Source organism: Notamacropus eugenii, chromosome 4, assembly GCF_028372415.1.
Source record: "Notamacropus eugenii isolate mMacEug1 chromosome 4, mMacEug1.pri_v2, whole genome shotgun sequence".
Classification (NCBI taxonomy): domain Eukaryota; kingdom Metazoa; phylum Chordata; class Mammalia; order Diprotodontia; family Macropodidae; genus Notamacropus; species Notamacropus eugenii.
In genome coordinates this window covers 276,485,499-276,500,200 of record NC_092875.1, presented here as the reverse complement: position 1 = coordinate 276,500,200, position 14,702 = coordinate 276,485,499, and the positions used below count along the sequence as shown (strand labels likewise).

The 14,702-nt window shown below is 36.1% G+C and overlaps 1 protein-coding gene across 2 annotated transcripts in view; it reads right to left on the bottom strand.

Moving 5' to 3' along the window:
• The window catches only part of FAM110B (family with sequence similarity 110 member B), a 201,457-nt gene that overhangs the window by 102,857 nt on the left and 83,898 nt on the right, over positions 1-14,702 (bottom strand). The window contains exon 2 of one of the 2 annotated variants that reach the window (XM_072604635.1): positions 3,884-3,971. The exons of the other annotated variant lie outside the window; for it this stretch is intronic. The gene's annotated coding sequence lies outside the window, so the exon portion shown is untranslated. The remainder of the gene's footprint in view (positions 1-3,883; positions 3,972-14,702) is intronic. 2 annotated transcript variants of the gene reach the window in all.

The window sequence follows — 14,702 nt, the reverse complement described above, 5'->3', positions numbered from 1 at the left end:
TTGAACCCATAAAGGACTGTATGTCGTTTCAGGGAGGGAGGGGGGCAGGAGGGGGTGAAAATTTAAAACTTACAGAAATGACTGTTGAAAACTGAAAACAAATTAATTTTAAAAAATCAAAAACAAGTGTCATTAGATTCTTAGAAGTGAACGTAAATAAAATAAATCAGTGAGTCAAAACCTGAAAATGATTCTAAAAAACGAAAAATAAGTGAAGGCAGTAGTTAGTCTTACTTTTAGTTAAAGCAGCGTAAGAGAGAACACTCCCATTGAAATCCCTGATGTTCTCATAGGAGATTCTCCTTCCAAACAATAACCCTTCCTCCTCTTCCTCCTCCTCCTCCTCCTCCCTCTCACCTCCCTCACACCAGCCATGACTCTTCTAAAGGGTAAAGTGCAAGTTAATTTATTTTTGGTTTATATTGCATAATAACCATTGCTACTGCATTTCAAGGACAAAAAACTTACTTAAAATTATTTTTATATGAATATTTTTGAGGATGTGGTACTGATCATCCAACTTTACATTATTTCCTATGGGAAAATTCGCTTTCCAATACAAACAGATCGCATGAGGAACAGAATCTCAGAACGAATTAAATTAGTAAACAGAGATTCTACTGTACTCAATTTCTGTACCAAGCCAAGAGATAGAAGACAAAGGGAAGATTGATGTGGGATATACATTTATTTATAAAGCACAACAGCAGAGGACAGTAGATACTGACATTTTTCACCTGATTAAAAAAGTGAAGACCAGTCTTTGCAAAAAGCCTGGTGTGAGGTCCAATTAGTTACGCCAGATCATTCCAAAAACTGGAAGCAAGGAAACAAACAAACAAAAAATGTAAAAATATGACAGCATTTGTCTAACAAACTATTTTCATAATTAATGACACTGGGACCACTACATTTAGACTCTGACATCTTTTACTTGAAGAAGCAGAAATAGTAATAAAGAAAACCAATCTGAAAAGTGCAGGTGGAACAGACCAAGTACACATAGAAAAAAATCCATGCTAGAAATTACATGGTTTTGAAAAAAATTAATGGATGAATTTTCAAGATATCTGAAAGAGGCAAAGATACTGAACAAATGGAGGGAAAATCAGGTGGCTACAAAAAAAAAATGTGACTGAATCATTTCTAAAATTACCAAGCTATAAGCCAACTTTTCATGACCCACAAAATCTGTGGAAGAAGGATCTACACACACATAGGCATGGGGAAGCTGCGATCTCAAAGCCACATGTGACCCTCAAGGTCCTCAAGTATGGCCCTTTGATTGCCTCCAACTGGCTGCATTTGAACATCTTGGGGATCACATGTGGCCTTGAGGCCACAGGTTTCCTATCCCTAATCTATCCACATATTTTGGGTGCTGCAATCTAAATGAAAATGAGAAAGGAAAATGGCAGGATTTGCAATTGATATTCTATAGAAGACACAACTTCACAGACCAAAATAGCTGAAATATAGTGAATAGTAGGTCTTATTATATGATATGGACAATTTTAAAGTATTTTGAAAGAATAAGAGACTCTTCTTTAACAAAGATACTCATGCATGTATTAAGATCACGCAACATTCACTGACAAAACTGAACGTTTTCTTCCCATAATCTTCTCATCAATTCCATTCAACAAGGATTTATAGCTATCAATTATGTTCCAGGCACTGTGGTAACCACTAGAAAGTTTAAAAAGACATAAATAAAACAGTCCTGGCCTTTAAGGAGTTTACTGGAGGAAAAAAGACAAAGGCCTGAAACAACCAAACAAAGTAAAACAAATAAAGGTTTTTTGAGCCTGTAATGGGTGTGACCAGGGCAAACCAGAAAAAGAAAAAGGGACTGTCTAAAAATGGTACTGTTTTCCATATGCATCTATTTGTTCCTAACATGTTCTGATTGTAGTAAGCCCTAGCCTCTTTAATAGGAGCCATAGTCACACTTTGGCTTAACAATCAACACGGAAAAAACAAATGGATGAAAAATGTTTACCATACAGGGTATGACATGGAGTTGGAGACTCCACTGAGTTAATCCATCTATACATTTATCTTAAAGAGTTACTATAATGGACCATGATCTAGGCCCAAACTTGAACAGCAGAAAGAAAATAAGTTGTACTGCATTTGGGAAACTGAAAAGCATTTTCAATGATTCCAAGATGATCCCTAAAATAAAAACCCAACACTAGTATTTTTTCTGGGTAAAGTGACATTATCTGAATCATGTAATATCACAGTCTCTGAAGACTGAAAATTGTAGATAACCCAAAGACAATGAAGATATATATATGTATATATATATGTACATATATATATACATATATATATAATGAGTTTAGCTTGCAGTATATTAATAAAATCTGACTTCCACACAGGTGGTATCATAAAAGATAACTTCTCATAAATGTATGATTGGAAAATGAGATGGACTGTTCAAATATTGAAAGAAAGTGTTATTAATGATAGATTTGTCCCCATGTAAAAACAAAATTAGAGGCAAGTTACTAAACTATTGGTGGATCTTCTATGGGGATTTAACTTCATGTGTGCTGGTATTTTCTCAAAGGTATAATGAATTCCTCAGTTCAAGTTTATTTCCATTCTAACTTGGTCTATCCTTAGTGGAGAAGATTAACAAAAAAGCCAACACTTCACATTTATAATTTGTAAACTATTTTCTATTTTCCTCACACTGACTCCATGAGGAATGGTGTAAATATTATTATCCTCTTACTATGGTGGGGAAACTGAGACTCAGAATTGTTCAGTGATTTATACAGTCATATAGCTAGTAAGTGGTGAAGTTGGAACTCAAAACCAAGTTTACTGACCCCCAACTGCACTTCTCTATTCAGCAAAGTATACTAAGATGGATAATTTATTTCTTATCTAGTGTACCATAATTCTATATGAAAAGAATCTATTATTTCAGTTTTCTTGAATAAATGAAAAGAAATTTATTAGGAGTTTACTGTGCGCCAAGAAACCATGCTAAGTACTGGAGAGACAAATAGGAAAAAAAATAGACAATGCCCACTTTCAATAAACTCACAACTTTATTGGAGGAGGCAACAAATAAAAGACAGTCGAGCAGCAGTGTAGATGGAAAATCACAGACACCTAAGGATTCAGCAAGGGGACAGATGGCAAAACTCAGTGGTCTTTAGATTACATCAGTAGGTTAGATGGCAGGCAGCAAGGTTCCAGAGGGTAGAGAGACAGGGCAAATGGAAAAGACAGAACATGCTAACAAGAGGAATAACCAAAGAACTATACAAATAATTTGAGATTTTGATGCAAAGATTTATGCAGAAGATGGTTTATTTCATTTCACTTTTAAAAGTATAATGAATGCATCATATCAAGTAAAATATTAATTAAAGTAATTGGCTTAGTTCAACCTCTCAAGGCTACAACGTGGAAACATACATATTACTGTCTTTAGAAAAAGAATCTTTTGATTCACGTCCTCCAAGACAGCTCAATTTTATTCAAAGAACAGTTTCTTCACTGTAAAGCTAAACAGTCTTTCATAGATACTTAACATAAACACTCTGTGTAAGTCTGGAAGTGTTATCTGGTATAAACGCTTTTCTTCCCATATGTTTAAAAAAATTTTCTCCCACACTGGGAGATGTGTTCTGAAAATCAGAGTTGGGCTTATTCAGATAATTTGGTTTGTTTAGGCAAATTTCACAAATCTAGAAGTGCCTACTGGTCGATACATATTTGAACTGCACCTAGAAAACTGATCATCTAGTCTTGGATGAATTTATGTTGGCCTGGGTATAACCGAGGACATTTGTTTCATGTTCTGGGGAAGCCATGCTAAGCACAAGTCTTCCCCTTCTGAATTAGATAGGAAATTTACCTGAAACGGCCTAGATTTTACTCACGCCTCACATGCTCAGTATTGTCCTCCAAAATGACAGGTGAGTAGCGAGCATAAGATGTCCCATCTGGCAGAAAGAAGAAGAGATCAAGAGCAGGAAGGAAAAGGGTGCTGTATTCTTTTTATTTTTTTAATATTTATTTTTAATTTTCAACATTCACTTCTGTAAGATTATGACTTCCAAATTTTCTACCCATCTCTTCCCCATCCCCCACCTCAACAGGGCATGTAATACGTAAAGAAGAATCAGAATCAATGGAAGAAACCATGAGAAAGAAGAAAAGAGAGAGAGAGCGAGCAAATGATACTCATTCAGACTCCATAGTTCTTTTTCTGGATGTGGACAGCATTTTCCATCATGAGTCTTTTGGACTTGTCTTAGATTCTTAAATTGCTCTAAGTTAGTCATCACAAAATGTGGTTGTTACGATGTACAATGTTCTGGTTCTGCTCATCAGTTCACATAAGTCTTTCCAAGTTTTTTTTCTGAAGTCCGCCTGCTCATCATTTCTTATAGCACAATAGTTTTCATTACATTCATATACCACAACTTGTTCAGCGATTCCCCAAATGATAGGCAACCCCTCAATTTCCAATTCTTTGCCACCACAAAAAGAGATGTTATAAATACTTTTGTACATCTGAGTTCTTTTTCCCATTTTTATGATCTCTTTGGGAAAGAGCCCTAGAAGTGGTATTGCTGGACATATGCACATTTTAACAGCACTCTCAGAACAGTTCCAAATTGCTCTCCAGAATGATTGGATAAGTTCACAACTCCACCAATAATGCATTAGTGTTCCAATTTTCCCACATCTTCTACAGCATTTATAATTTTCCTGTTTTGTCATGTTAGCCAATCTGATAGGTGTGATGTGGTACCTCAGAGTTGTTCTGATTTACATTTCTCTAATCAGTAGTGATTTAGAGCATTTTTTCATATGGCAATAGATAGCTTTAATTTCTTCCTCTGAAAACTGCTTATTCATGTCCTTTGACCATTTATCAGTTGGAGAATGACTTGTATTCTTATAAAATTGACTCAGCTTTCTATATATTTTAGAGACAGGGCATTTATCAGAAATACTGGTTGTAAAAATTCTTTCCCAGTTTTCTGCTTCCTTGCATTGGCTTTGACTGTACAAAAACTTTTCAATTTAATGTAATCAAAATTATCCATTCTGCATTTTATAATGTTCTCTATCTCTTATTTGGTCATAAATTCTTCTGTTCTCTGTAAGTCTGACAAGTAAACTATTCCTTGCTCTCCTGGTTTGCTTATCAGCCTTTATATCTAAATCATGTACCCATTTTGACTTTATTTTGATATAATATATAAGGTGTTGGTCTATGCCCAGTTTCTGCCTTACTGTTTTCCAGTTTTTCTGCCAATTTTTGTCATGTGAGTTCTTATTCCATAAGCTGGGGTTTTGGGATTTATCAATAATAGATTACTATAGTCACTGACTACTGTATCTTGTATACCAAACCTATTCTACTTATCTACCACTCTATTTCTTAGTCAGTGCCATGTAGTTTTGATAATTGCTGCTTTATGACATAATCTGAGATCTGGTATGGCTAGGCTGCCTTTCCTTGCATTTCTTTTCATTAATTCCCTTGAAATTCTGGACCTTTTGTTAGGATGTTGTATTCTGAGACTGAAAACTATGGGAGAAGAACTTTGTCATGTCATTCTGTGACTGCTCTGTCTTTCACAGAGGGAGAGAGAATTAGGAAGCAGAAATAAAACCTTGTTTACAATCTTTGTATCCATCCAATGCTAAAAAAAAAAAAAAAAGCAGCTAATTTGTTCAAGCACTGTCCTGTGTCCTGATTAAAATATGAAACAATAACTTCAACGAAAACTATAGATGATATGCTTATCAAATTTGTAGATGAAAGAATATGATATAAAGATGAAAAAACAATGCATACCAGAGGAGAGAACTTAGGATCCAAAAAGGAACTCAGAACAATGGGCCAAATAGAAATATATCTAGGTAGGGGAAAAAAATCAACCAAACAAAAGAAGTATGATATGGTTATGTCTTAAGCTGCGTTAACAGCAAAGTCATAACTAGGGTAGGGGCGATTGGGTTCTTTCCCTAGGGTGCAAAAATTTAAAGGATGGAGATAACATGCTTCCTCCTCCTGCTTCCAGCAGTGTCGCTCTTGGTATCTCCCCCTACTGGCCTCACCCCTGATGACAGCAGTCTCTTTACAATGCCACTAACATTCCTTGGCAGCAGCTGCCCTAGCATCCACAGCCCTGTTTTGGCTAGTCCTCAGCAGCATGACAACTTTGAAGTATGTTGCAATATGCTTCCTCCCTCTAATGATCATATGCTAGGTAAGCTTCCCCAGACCCACAGCTTGTACCATTCTCCTTATTCCAGGCCCCCAAAGCCCAAGTTAGTTATGGTTCTGATTAAGAGAATTATAGTGTCTATTCCCAGGAGATGATATAGTTCCCCTGGGTTCTTCGCTAGTTACATTTGCAACACTGTACTCTGAGCACCACGTTTTAAGAGGGTCATTGACTAACCAGAGAGAAATCACAAAACAAACAAGATGTTACTTGTTAGTTATCTTACAGTATGAGGAACAGGTGAAAGAACCAAGGATATTCAGCCCTAAGAAAAGACTTGGTGAATGACTCGGGGGGAAGGAAGGAAATCTTCATATATTTGATATCTTCATATATGTGAAGGATAATTAGACTTATTCTGTGCAGTTCTGAAAATCAGTAAAAACAATGATAGAAGTTTCAGGAAGATAGATGTTAGCTCAATGTGTAACAGAGTGGTACAAAAATAGAGTGGAGAGTTTTGTAAAGTAGTGAGTTCATCATTAGAAGTAGGGACATTATAAATGCATTTATTAGAGTCAGCCTAAAGGTTTTCAAAATTCTCATCTAATATTTCATAATTTGACATTCAGATTTAGATTAAGATCAAGATAGGGGAAAAGGTGGTCTAAGTCATCTACTAGACTAATATTTCTAAATATATCTGTAATATATTTATAATTATAAAATATATTTATAACATTTATATCTCAATGAAATCCTCAAATGAAAACCCTCGTATTTGTTTTGTCAACTGGAATGCTAGAAATGTTTCAGTTAATTGATATGTTCATCAATTACAGGTTGTACAATGGTTTTAAACAGTCCTTTTGTTCTGTTTTACCATCGGACAATATCATTGACTTATTTTCAATTTGAAGATTCTTTTCAAAATAAATGTTTATATTCCTGAGGAATTTTGGGGAGACTTTGTACATGTGTGGAAGAATGAGTCTGGAGTTTTAGTTATTTAGTTTGGAGTCTTAAAGGTGTCATCAATTTACACTCCTACAAGCCTTGCAGAAACAAAAGCTATACTGATGTTAAAAAAAATCAGTCCAAAGTCTTAATTTCACCACTTGAGAGATTAGAGCTTCCTATCTTGATCAAAGCACTTCATTTTAAACCTGAAAAAAATCTGGTTTTGGTTATAGCTAAGCAGAAGACTTATGGAAATATTGTGCGCGCGCACACACACACATTCAGTTCTTTCAACTGTGTTTGATTCTTCGTGATCCTACTTGGAGTTTTCTTGGCAAAGATACTGGAGTGGTTTGCCATTTCTTTCTCCAGCTCACTTTTTTTTACAGATCAGGAACTGAGATAAACAGAATTAAGTGACTTGCTCAGGGTCACACTGCTTGTAAATGCTTGAGGACAGATTTGAACTCAGAAAGATGAGTCTTACGGACTTCAGGCCCAGTGCTCTATCCACTGCCCCACTTTGTTGTGCATGTGCACATGTGTGTGCGCACATACACACATAAGTATGTGTGTATGTGTGTGTGTGTGTGTACATGAAAACCCATTTCTATGTCAGTAGTATTTGGTTTTTCTGTGGTTCCTTCTGGAACTATTTTGATTGTCTCATTGTCCTCTCCACTATTCCCAGTAAAAATAAAAGCTTTGGATATGGGGATAGGGAAAGTGCACTCTGAATTGGTACCGAATGAGGACAATGCACAGGAATCCTAAAAAACATTGAAAACTTTGAATCATAAATAGCATGAATGCTCATAATTATTAACCAAAGATCTTTTATTCATACTGAAAGGTACAAACAACTAGATCTTTTAACAAAACTGATACCTGGGTAATGACTATTTCAGATTCATTATGAAATCAATCTGAGGTCTTTCTGAATCCTAAGGGTCTAGTGTTTGTTTCTAAAATCCACACTTGATCCACTCAAGGGTTCTCAATCTTCAGGATGTCCCTTGCCATCAAAAGCCAAGACAGCCTACCAGGGAGAAAACATTCATTTGCTACATTTACCTCATAGTTTAATTGTCTCTCCCTTTAACGTATATGCCCTTTCTGGCAAAGAAAAAGTTGTTAAAAGGTTATATATTTTAAAGAATAGAAAACTGATACATATAAATAAAGTTAATATATACAATGTAAAACTAATAGCCAGCATTTATATAGTGTTTTAAAGTACACAAAGTACTCTAGCAATATTATCACATTTGATACAACAGCAGTATCTACTAAAGAGGTAGGTGGGATTATTATTCCCATTTTACAGATGAGGAAACTGATGCTAGCAGTAGTTAAATGACCTTTCCAAGGTCACACAGTAAATATCTGAGTTCCAAGAAAGTCTTCCTGATTCCAGGTCCCTTGTTCTCTCTACTGTGTCACTTAGCTATCTATTTAAAACTAGAATTGTGACTGAAAAAAAATACAAATCTTCAAGGGAAAATGCTGTTCCATGTTAAAACGCGAATTAGTTAGACAGTTCATCTTCTGGACAAAGTTAGTGCCTTACTAATGGGCCATAAAAAGCAGATGAGGGATCAGCAGATTCTCTATTAGGCATCTATTTCCAGGAAATACAATAAGTTGCAAACACAGTATTTAGATATAGATTTTTGAAGTCAGAAGGCTTAGTGGGCAGCATAACTTTAAAAAGTTATTTAATGAAGATGAATTTGGCATGATCCATTTCATTTCACAAACCACATAGAGTCAAAGGGTGACATTGGAGAAGTCAATGAAAGCATATGTAAGTAAAGACTAGAAAAGAAGGTAAGAGTAAATTCAAAAGGCAACTTACCGTTAAGTAAAAAGCACTGCACTGAGGTACAATTAAATAATCTTTTTGAGAAATGCACTTGGTTGTGCCTTGTATCAGTTCATTTGCTTTCCTATGGGCTATATTTTCCTAAAGATGTGAAGGGTCACACTTGGTACTCAGTATAGTGGGAAAATAAAGATCAAGAAAGAAACCTTGGAAAATTTCACAAAACACAAAAAAGGAAATTTTTAAAAAAGGTACAGTATAGGCTAAAAAGGACCTTCATGCTATCTAATATGTCAGTATCCCTATGGCTCACTCACTGGCTCTTTGACTCTCTCATATTTGGGTTCTATAGGTCCTTAAGTCCCCACTGAAATCTATCAATAAAATATAGACATCTTAACCAACTGATGGAAGAATTTTGAGATTTCCTACTTAATTATTCAAGCCAAAGGATCTAACTTCTGAAAAAGAAAATTTTTCCATTGTTGATAAATGTTAAAAATTTTCTTTATCGTTTTTTAAAGTTTGCAGAGAACATGTGGAGAATTTCTTTGGAGACTCATAACAATCCTATGGAGAGATCAATACTCCAGATATTATCCCCATTTTACAGAAAAGGAAACCAAGGCTCAAAGATGGTTAAGTGGCACATGTACAGTCCCACAGCTACTACGGAAGGATTTAAACCTAGGTCTTTCACACTCTAAGCCCAGCTTTTTCTCTACTAGGCAAGCTTCTCAGGAAAATAAAACAAACTCCCTCCTACCCTCATTTAGCAACTTTAGCTTCAGAAACTTTAAATACAAGAAAAATTGTCTGGTATAGGTAGGTTTCTTGGTCAGGGCAATAGAATTTTTGACAGTTACTCTTTCCTTTTGAAAGAAACAGATTAAACCTTTCAAAAAGCTTCTTCAAAGTCAGGGGTACAATGCCTCTTCCCACCCTCTAGATTACCAAGGGTTGGGTAGTGAGTGCTTTTTTTTTTTCACTAATGCAATAGCTACTTAGTGCCATTTACTCCTATTACATAATATTTCAGTGACATTAATTTAAAAGCCTTCCATAAAATTCAACCCACAAACCAATTGTGTAGGTTGGATTCAAATTTTATGAAAAAAAAACCCACATCATGTTTTGTCCCCTGCAAGTGGAATTTAAAGCCCCCTCTTCCTTAAGAAGCCTGTCTACAGTGGTATTAGAACATCATTACCCAAAACGAAAGCATTGATGTGGCAAAGATCATGAGAAGTCATTCAAGAAGACTATATTCTAACACCTAAAATTTAAATCACCCTGTGATCTGACTTTCAACATAGGGTAAAAGACAACTCAGGGAAGTTTCATTAAAGTGAGTTAATTTTCTTCAAATCACATTCAACTTTAAAACTAATACATAAGATCAAAGTAAAATCAGAGGAATTCCTCCCACCCCCACCCCATGTGTTTATCATCACATATCTCTTATTTAGAGGGGAAAAATGCCTTAAGTGAACATCTGTAAAAAATGATCTTCAAATGTTAACAAAAAGTCTCCTAGAACATACTAGAGTAAGTTTTTAAGGACAATCATACTGTGATTTATATATAAAACACTGATCCTCCAACTATATTATTTTGGTAGGGGGAGATAGTATGGAGAGGTGGAGGACCTTGGTGGATAAGAGAGCCAGTCTAAGAGCCAGAAGACCTGACTTCAAGGTTTGCTGTGTGACCAAGAACAAGACAATCTGACCTCTCAGTGTCCCAGACAACTCTCTAAGCAGATAAGCTGTCAATGGGACTTGTACAGGGGTGGGGAACCTGTGACCTCAAGGTCACATGTGACCTTACAATATACATGCCAACTAAACAATCCCCTTAATACATTCCACACTTACCTACCCTCATACCTTCAATTACATCATTCCCTAAGCATGAAATTCCCGCCCATCACCCTATATCATTTGAAATTCTAACCATTCTGTTACAGCCTAACTCAAATGTCATCTCCTCCAAAATCTTCCCCAATTCCCCACCTGTGAATTTTACAAGGGCAGAGTCAGCATTAGTTGCCTTTCTTTGTCTCCCTAGAGCACAGTACCATGTTTGGTATACAATAGGCACTTAATAAATGCTGATCAACTACCTGACAATGATAACAGAAGCCATTAGAATTTACTGAGCAAGGAGGTGACATGGTAAGACCTATACTTCAGAAAAAATCATCTTGGCAACAGAGTAGAAGATGAACTGAAGTAGGAGGAGTCTTGAGGTGAGAAGTTAGAAGTTAGAAAGCTGCTGCAATAGTCCAGGTGAGTAATGATTAGGGCCTGAACTACAGTGAAAGAAGTAAATACATTAGATATGTTTTGAAGGTAGAAATGACAGTATCTGGCAAAGAATGAAATATTGGGGGAGTCAAAGGTGACACTGAGGTGAAGGATCTGTGTATGGGGGAGGATGATGGTACTTTCAGAAAGACAGAGAAATCTGAAGAGGAAAGGGTTTGGGGAGAATATGGTAAGATTGAGATGCAACAAATGGATAAAAAATGCAACTGGTGATTCAGGACTGAGAGACTGACTAGGGTTGCATGTAATAGACCTGAAGGTCATTTGCACATGGATGGTAAAGGAACCCATGGTAGCTGATAAGGATACCATGTAGGATAGTCTGGAGCAAAAAGTGAAGGTCCATGGCAGAGTTTGGAGAAACACCCATTGCTAACAGGAGTGAAACTGATGAAGAAACTTAACAGGAGACTGAAAAAGACTGGTGGACAAAGCACTTGAATGTGCTTGTCAGTACATTCTGACATACATACATATACATACATATGTATACATACATACAATGAGCCCAGGTGGTTAAGAGGAAGGTGGTGCCCTTGACAATAATATGGCATGTAGGAGGAGAATCAGGAGAGAGCAAGGCCACAAAACCTTAGAAAGAAGAGAGAATCTAGCAGGTGATTAACGGAATCAAACGATGCAGAAAGGACAAGAAGAATGAGTATTGAGAAAAAGTTATTAAATCTTGCAAGTAAAAAATCATTGGTACCTTTGAAAAGATTATTTCATTTCAACTGAACAATGAGGTTGAAAAGCAGACAGTAAAGTTTAGAAGAGAGTGAGGAGAGTAGGAGATAAAGGGTACAGATCTGTTTACAAGGGGGAGGAGAGATATAAGGCAACAGCTAGGGGGAAGGCAGGATCAAATGAGGGCTGTTTTTCTTTGTTTGCATTTTGTCCTCTTTTTAAATGGCGGGGACATATTTTTAAGGAGCAGGGAAGGAGTTAGTATATGGGGAGAGATTGGCAATAAAGGAGGGGGAGTAGGATTATACTATGGGGAGTGGGTTGGGGAATAAGCATTTATGTAGGCCCTACTATGTGCTAGGCACTGTGCTAAGTGCTTTACAGCTATTATCTCACTGGATCCTTCTAGCAACCCTCCTAGATGGGTGCTGTTATCAACCCCATTTAACTATGGAGGAAACAGGCAAACAGAACTTAAGAGACTTGCCTAGGGTCATATGGCTTGTGTCTGAGGCTGGATTTGAACTCAGGTCTTCCTGACTCCGGGCTTTGACAAGGAGAAGGAAGAAATCTAGGAAGACCTTTAGCACACAGAGTGGACCATTTGTAACAAATTTTGGGAGGAAATGGACTCGACTCAGTATGAGCAAACATGGATGGGCTTCATTTTATGTCATTGGGGCTAAATTCCTAAATCAATGAAATCACAAATTCATTTAAGAATTTGAATGTGATAAACTACCATATGTAATGTTATGCTAAGGGTTAGAAAGTAATAAAATTCGATTAAAGGTGGAAATCAAAATTTAGGAGAAAAATATGTCTGGTCTGGGAAAGATCATGGCCTCCAATCTCCAGAAGTGATTGGTCTATAAAGTGTCCCCCACTTTTTTTTTCCAGAAGTGTCTCTTGTTATACAGTAGATATTAATTCCCTCTTGATCTTTGAGAGAAATGGCCAAGGAAAGATAGATATGTGTTGAAGTTTAAGTGACTATTCTGGAAAATTAACCTCATCCTGTATCTTTTCTTTGATTAAGATTCCTTACAAATGTGACCTTCAATTATCCTGGAGTAGTGAAATTGACAAAAGATGGAGTTGCTATGTTGATTTGGACATAGTTCTCTCTAAACTAGAAATACTTACATTAAATTAACAAAAAACTATTTCTTGGTAGAGTACAGTAGCATTTGTTTTTCCTTTGACAACACTTAACAGGTGCTAAATATTTGTTGGATTGAACTGAAATAATGCTCCTTTCACCAATCAAAAAATATCTGGGGAGGCTACTTTGTGCCAGATATAAACACAGGACTTACTCCTTAGCTTTAATTGAGATTTGATACAGTAAAAGAATGAAGAGAGAACTGTCAAATTATTTTTTTTAAAAAGATAATGAATTAGGAGGATAGATAATTCAGTGAAACTTTAGGCATTTGCCTAGATATTTTAGGGTAAATAAAATTAGTATTTCCTTTTCTTTTATGACAATTAAAATGCTTTTTAAATAAAGTGATCACATAATCAAAAGAGAACAAGTAACAAAGCATGTGTCAAGTTTCCTGACAATTTTGTACTTTAGAATGGCAGAGTTTTTTTTTCTTTCTTTTTTGGGGGAAAGGAAAAGAAGGGGGACTGAACCTAGTACAAGAAACATCCAATGAGGAAACTCCTCCCACTACAACTAATCTGCAATTTATAGTGCTAGAGAAGCATCCAGGATACTGAGGATTACATGACTTGTCCACAAAGTGTTTTTTCAAAGTGAATTCTATAAAAAGCTAATAATCATAACGTCCTAGACTTGCAAAACTTGCAAGTTCATGACCTAAATGTAACATGCAAATAAGTTTTTAAAATTTTTAATTCATTTAAAGAGTAGTAATATTCTATATTTAAGTAAAAAATTCATTCACTCATCCCACAGGTACTCAAGACAATATTACCTATTATATATGAACAAATGTTAAAAGACAACAGTCTACTTTAAGATCAAGTGCTAGGACAACAGGATAAGACTCAGACCATAAATTTTTTTTTCCAAATAGAACCTTTGAATTTCAGAATCTCTCCCATGCAAGTGACTTCAGAGGTTACCCAATTGAGCTGGTATCTAAGCAGGGACAGCATCCCCCACCACATCTTCTCTGAGAAGCAATCATCTGACTGCCTCTTGAAGACCTCCAGTGATGGGCATGTCATTATCGTCCACCAAGGCAGCCCATTCCACTTTTGCACAGTATGAAACGAATTTCTACACGTTGCTCCTAGTTCTGGCCCCTGAGGCCTAGCAGAATAACCCTAATCTTGCTTCCATATTACAACCCATAGTTGTAGATCTTTGTCCTTCATTTTTGAAGAGGACAACCCTCCAAATACTTATATACACTTATCATTTCCCTTAATCTTCTCTTTCCCAGGACAAACATCCTTTAATTTCTTCAAACTATTCTTGTGTGCCATACCTTACCAAGACCTCCCTCACTAGTCATTTAACCTCCCTAAGCAAAAGGGAATAAGCATTTATATAGAGCTTATTATGTGCCAGGCATTGTGCTAAACACTTTTTATTTTTTTTTAAAATATCTCATTTGATCTTGACAACAACCCTGAGAAGGAGGTGCTATTATTATCCCCATTTTATAGTTGAGCAAGCTGGGGCAAACAGAGGCTGAGAGACTTGCC